The sequence below is a fragment of the Elephantulus edwardii genome, unplaced genomic scaffold, assembly GCF_000299155.1.
Source record: "Elephantulus edwardii isolate Elephantulus edwardi_28Jun2011 unplaced genomic scaffold, EleEdw1.0 scaffold00162, whole genome shotgun sequence".
In the NCBI taxonomy this organism is placed as follows: domain Eukaryota; kingdom Metazoa; phylum Chordata; class Mammalia; order Macroscelidea; family Macroscelididae; genus Elephantulus; species Elephantulus edwardii.
The window spans coordinates 779,796-786,335 of NW_006399912.1; the positions used below are offsets into that span (position 1 = coordinate 779,796).

Here is a 6,540-nt window from a genome sequence, read left to right on the forward strand (position 1 = left end):
GCACTGGAGGAGATTGTCCTTCCTTCTCCAGAGGAGCATCTGGTGGGTTCGAACTGTGTAGCTTTGGGATCGCAGTGTAGCTTCTTGCCATTAGGCCGCCAGAGCTCCCTAACTGAGAAGCTTCTGAAGGGTCAGTCTCATAGGAGTTGCCATCAAAGAGTCCCAGGGAGCCACCTGTGCTTCCAGAGTTAACTTCTTGCAGGTGATGCTAAGGTGAGGCACGGCTGAGAAGCCATCCCCACCCCACAGTGTACCTCAGGGTGGGAACCAGCTGCTGTTTTAGTTGTTAGGTGCCGTCCAGCTAGCTCCAACACACAGCAACCCTACGTACAATGGGACAAAACACCGCCCATGTGTCCTTGCAGCGGCTGTTTCCAGCCATCTCCTTAAGGAACTTCCTCTTTTCCGCTTTCTACTTTACCAAGCCTGGTCTTTCTCCACGGACTACCTCCTCCTGGCAACATGCCCAAAGTGGAAATGAATTTATAAAGGGGGAAGACCAAACAAAACGAACACAACCCAAACTCACTTCCACTGAGTCAGCTCTGACTCTTAGGGACCCTCCATGGGGGTTCTGAAGCTAGAAATCACAGAGAAGAGAAACTGCTGGTGGATCTGAACCACCAGGGACTGGCAAAGCTCAGTATGCACTAGGCCTTCAGCAGGAAAAAGATGTCAGTGGACAGGCTGAGGGCAGGGCTGATTTAGGGATTCTGGAGGAGGTGCTGGCCGAGCTCCCTCTTGTAGGGCTGGCTTTTTGAGCAGAGAGAAGCCAGTGACAGCAGGAAAGCTTGAAGCCGATCTGAAGCTAAGCTTTTCCTAAGAGAATACAAGGAGGGGTGAGGGAAAATGCCAGAAGCTCCAAGCAGGGACATGGAATGTTGAGTATGAAATGCAGGCATCCACCACCCCTGAAAAGCTGCCTTTACTGGCTAGTAAGGTGTGGCTGGGAGGGTCCCACCTTCATACTCGGTGGCAGAGTTGACAAAGAAAGCAGAGAGACTATTAAAAACTGATGGCTCAGTCCCCAGGTCCTAGTCTTGGTCTACTAGGTATATTGTTTAGCAAGCATACCAGTCAGTAGGCAGGAAGGGTAAAAGGTCACTGGCCAGATTTTGCTAGAAGTACAAATAAGTTCAATTTAAGCTGAATTTTGGCCTCATTTCAAAAAGAAGTTCTGACAGTATAGTTACACTGCTATTTCAAAGGCCACGGCTCTCTGGCAGTTCGAATTCACCAGAGACTCCAAGGCAGAGAGATGGATAATTTACATTCTCGGAATCCCAATGCACTCAGCTGAGTCGGTTCTGAATGACTCGACAGCAAGGAGTGTGAGAATTTGTCAAGTTTTCTTTTTAAAACTTTTTGTCATTTACTAATTGGATAAAAAAGTTTCTTCAACTGTTGCCTACGGATTCGTAGCTTCAGGACCCCTAGAGGCAGGCTGTACATAGAAATTCAAACTGAGTTTAGAAAAGGCCGGATGGCACCAGGAATATCATTGCTGATGTCAAGTGGATCCTGGCTTACTGCAGAGGATAACAGAAGAATGTCTATTTGTGCTTTATTGACCATGCAAAGGCATTTGACTATGTGGGTAAAATAAAATATGATCAACATTGAAAAGAATGGCTATCCCAGAACAACTTAATCATGCTCATAAAAAACCTATACTTGGACCAAGAAGCTGTTATCCGAATGGAGCGAGGGAACACTGCACAGTTTAAAATTAAGAAAGGTGCACAACAGGGTTGTATCCTTTCTCCACACCTATTCAATCTGTATGCTGAGCAAATCATTCAAGAAGCTTGACTCTGTGAAAAAGAACGTGGCATCAAAACAGGAGGAAGACTCATCAGCACCTTGCATTATGCAGACGATACAGCTTTGCTTGCCGAAAGTGAGTAGGACGTGAAACACCTGCTGCAGAGGATCAAAGAATAACGTCTTCACTAAGGAATACATTTCAACATCAAGACGACAAAAATCCTCACCACTAGACTGATGGGCAACATCATGATAAATGGAGAAAAGATTAAAACTGTCAATAATTCCATCTTATTTGCAGCCACAATCAACCCCCTTGATACCAGCAGTCAGGAAATGAGGAGACATATTGCATTGGGAAAATCTGCTGTCAGGAACCTCTCCCAAGTCTTAGAAGGCAATGATGCTAGTTTGAAGACTAAGGTGCACTTAATTCAGGCCATGGCCTTTTCAGTCACTTGCTATGCATCAAAGAGCTGGATAATGAATAAAGATGAGAGACCTGATGCCTTTGCATTGTAGTACTGAAGAGTACAGAATATTCCATAGACTTCTATAAGAACAGATAGATTTGTTTTGAAGAAAGAGCAACCAATGTGCTCCTTAGAGACAATGATGGTGAAGCTTCATCTCACGTACTTTTCACAAGCTGTTAAGAGGGGCTATTCCTTAGAAAGGGACATCATGCTTGGAAAGGTGGAAGGTCACGGAAAGCATAACGAAAAAGGCCCTTATCAGGACGAGTCGACCCAGTGACTTTTGAAACAGTGACGATAGAAATGGGCTCACGTATTTCAGAGATGATGAGGATGGCACAGGATAGGACAGGGTTCAGATCTGTTGTTCACAGGGTCACCATGAATCATAATCAACTCAATGGTACCTAACAAGCCATAGTCCAGCCTTAAGGGAGGTGGCTCTGGAATTTGCTATTTTAATAGGCAAATGGTCTCGGACTGAAGGTGGTTAGTGGGTTGCCACTGAGTCTACTTGGTACCATGCCAAAACCTGTAAACCGGACCACACAGCCCATATTAACGGCATGAACCAAACTACTTGGACACTTGACAGACTTTATCTTAGAGTGGTTGGAAAACACAACGGCTTGGCTTCAATACAGCCATATATCCCAACTGAAAATGAGAATGAAATCTCACATCCTACTCATGGTCAACCTGTTCTCCAACAGTGATTCTATTGCACTGATTCTACACTTCAGGACTTTGGCTGGGTTGTTCCTCCTCCCCCGACCTTTGGATGGCTAGTATCCGGTGGGAAGCTGTGGTGGCCTAATGTCTAAGGAGTTGTGCTGCCAACCTTAAAGGAAGGTAGTTCGAATCTACCACCTGCTTCCCAGGAGACAGGTGGACAAGCTTTTGCCATGTGATGGAAAGCTTCGTGAAAACTTGCTGGAGGGTCAATTGAATTGGTTTCAACTTCAAGGCAGTATGAGTGAGTAAGATTCTCTTTTAAATTTGAATCTTTCTCTTATGTTGTTGGCTTTTCAAAAGAGCCTTGGAACTCTTTCTACTTTAGTGCCATCTTGTTCGAGACCTCTGAACCATGAAGGCCAAGTGGAGGAAGAAGCGAATGCACAGGCTGAGGCGTGAAACAAGGAAGATGAGGCAGAGGTCCACGTAAATGTGAGCGTGTGCACATGCAGACACCACAGCAGCAGGAGTAGAGAGCGAGCACCACAGGCTGGGAACGCTGATACAAACTGGACTGCATGCTCCTGTCTGGAACTTCTGACTCAAGGGATTTAGAATGTCCATCACCATTCTATCTCCATGAATGCTCTGAGAGGCCCACTTTCCTCCTTTGAAACCTGGCCCTTTTCATCTGTTGCCCTGGACTGCTGATATTCTGGACTAACTCTGCTTAGTTGTAGTTGGATGTCACATGCACAATAAATCATCTCTTCTGCTGTCTTAGCTGATTTTTTTTTAAAAAAAGCCTTGGAGGCCTAGTGCTACATGCTGTGCTGCTGAACAAATGGTTAGTGGTTCAAATCCACTGGTGGATTCAAGAATGACGGGCAGGATCCTCTTGTTAAGTTTTACAATGAGTGTGGCAAGAGGAAAAATCAACTCAATAGCAAGAGTTTAGTGTGGGTGGTTGAGTTTCCAGTTTAAGCTAATTCTTTCTAATCTGTACCCTTCGATTCCAATTTGATCAAAAGGTGAGAAAATGAAGGAAGAAGAAATGTTTTTCATCTGGTGATAAAAATCCACCAGCAAGGACTTTTGTTTACAAGTCGCCCTGAAGTTCTGGGATCAAGAACACAGCTGGGGAGAGATCTCTAGACTCTAAAAAAGGCGACTGAGTCCTAAGGCAATTCCGGTTAAGAGATGTGAATCAAATTAAATAGAAAAAAGAATCACATTATACCTACAATATTAGCTTAAAGGCTTGCCACAGTGGAGTTACATTTGAAATATTGTTTAGTGACACTGTGAAAAACAACTGTTTTCAACATCGAAAAGGATTTAAAAGAAAAAAGGCACCTGGAACTTCTATTTCAAGAACTTGGAGCACTATTGCCATCTGGTGTCCATCTGTCCAAATTGCACATCTTTTCAAAATTCGCTCAATGCAGTTGGTTCTGCAGCGACTTGGGTTTCTGAGGCTGTGTATCACCAGGGGAAGAGACTGCTCACCTTCATCTTGAGGAGCTGCTGCTGTATTTGAACCACTGGAGATGTGAGTTAGCAGTGCAATTTGCCACGGATTACACCAGCAGCTTTTTCAATAGTAAAATTTGTGACAGTGACTCTTCAGTGGTTTCGTAAAATTAACATTGGGAATGACTTAGTATATTTTTTTAAAGGTATTTTACTTGTATCTCCATGGCCAGCTCTAAATGCTAAACCATCTCTTGTTGACCCCCTTTCCCCAGGAAACTACCCTGAGTATTTGTATTTTCTCAATGCCCCTGTTGCTGTTTGCTGTCGAGTCGGAACCACGCTGACCCTTCAGTGGTTTTTCTGAGGCAGTGAACTGCATGAGAAGAGATTGCCCATCTTTCTCTTGAAGATCAGCTGATGGAGTCTGTGCCTTTAAGCAGGCAGCAGCTCCTACCACTAGGCCATCAGAGCTCCCTAAACGCCCCTATCAAGCAAGAGCTTTCTATTTATCCTTACTTTCCACCATCATTACCTTTCATCTTCATCAACTCTGATGTACTTAGGACCATTGATAGTTTCAGTCCATCTTGCTAGGGTCCTTTTTCTCTGTCTACCTTTCTAAGCACGAGGTCTTTTTCCAAGGTCTGACCCTTCCTAACAACAGGCCCAAAGCATGTGAGAGAATGTTTCACCAACCTTGCCTCTCAGGAGCACCCTGGATGCAGTTTCTCCAAGGCTCTTCTGTTTTTTTTTGTAATCTATGGGAGATTTTCAACACAACTTCTCCAACACAACTCCAAGACATTGACGATTCTTCTGTCACCCTATTCACTGTCCAACTTTCAGATGCATAGTTTTCAAGTCATTAAAAAAGACCACGGCTGAGGATTCCGGACAACACCTGGTTCCCCTTGGGTCCTTCCGGCGTCACCGGAGTGAATTGATCCAGGAGTTGGAGAGGGCTCCAAAGGTGGGAAGTGGAGTCAGGGCCCCAGCTGCCGTTGGCTTTTGAATGAGGATGACAATGGAAGCGATGAAGAATGAAGCTGAGACCACTTCCCTGGTTTCTATGCCTCTCTACGCAGTTATGTATCCTGTATTTAATGAGCTAGAACGAGTTAATCTGTCTGCAGCTCAGACACTGAGAGCAGATTTCATTAAGGCTGAAAAAGAAAATCCAGGTCTCACACAAGACATCATTTATGAAAATTTTAGAGAAAAAAAGTGAAGTTAACTTCACAGAGCCCCTTCTCTGTATGGCAGCTGATGACGTAGAAAAGTATATGATTGAACGACCAGAACCCGAATTCCAGGACCTAAATGAAAAGGCGCGGGCACTTAAACAAATTCTCAGTAAGATCCCAGATGAAATCAATGACTGAGTGTGTTTTTTGCAGACAATCAAGGATATAGCTAGTGCAAGAAAAGAACTACTTGATACAGTGAATAATGTCTTCAAGAAATACCAATACCAGAATCGCAGGGCACTTGAACATCAAAAGAAAGAATTTGTAAAGTACTCCAAAAGCTTCAGCGATACTCTGAAAACCTATTTTAAAGATGGCAAGGCAATAAATGTGTTTATAAGTGCCAGCCGACTAATTCATCAAACCAACCTGATCCTTCAGACCTTCAAAACTGTGGCCTGAAAGTTGTATATGTTAAGAGACACGTACTTCTCACTGGCAGTATTGAACTGCCTTTATCTGTAAATTTTAAAGTTTGACTGTATAAATTATCAGTCCCTGCTGAAGTGACCTAATCCAGGATGCTGAATGGGATTATTGCCATCTTACACCGTATTTTGTAAAATGTAGCTTAATAATAATCTCACACTGAAGATTTTGCATCACTTTTGCTATTATCATTCTTTTAAGAATTATTAAGCCAAAAGAATTTATGCCTTAATGTGTCATTATATAACATTCCTTAAAAGAATTGTAAATATTGATGTTTGTTTCTGACATTTTAACTTGAAAGCGATATGCTGCAAGATAATGTATTTAACAATATTTGGTGGCAAATATTCAATAAATAGTTTACATCTGTTAAAAAAAAAAAGACCACAGCTTAGATCAGGCACATTTTAGTCCTTAAACAGACATAGGATTTCAGAAGGTTGTCCATTACATGGAAGGAGATTGCT

At 43.2% G+C, this 6,540-nt stretch overlaps 1 pseudogene; it reads left to right on the forward strand.

Annotated features, from left to right (window-relative positions):
* Positions 1-5,406: 5,406 nt before the first annotated feature.
* Positions 5,407-6,043, forward strand: LOC102857983 (annotated as a pseudogene).
* Positions 6,044-6,540: the final 497 nt, after the last annotated feature.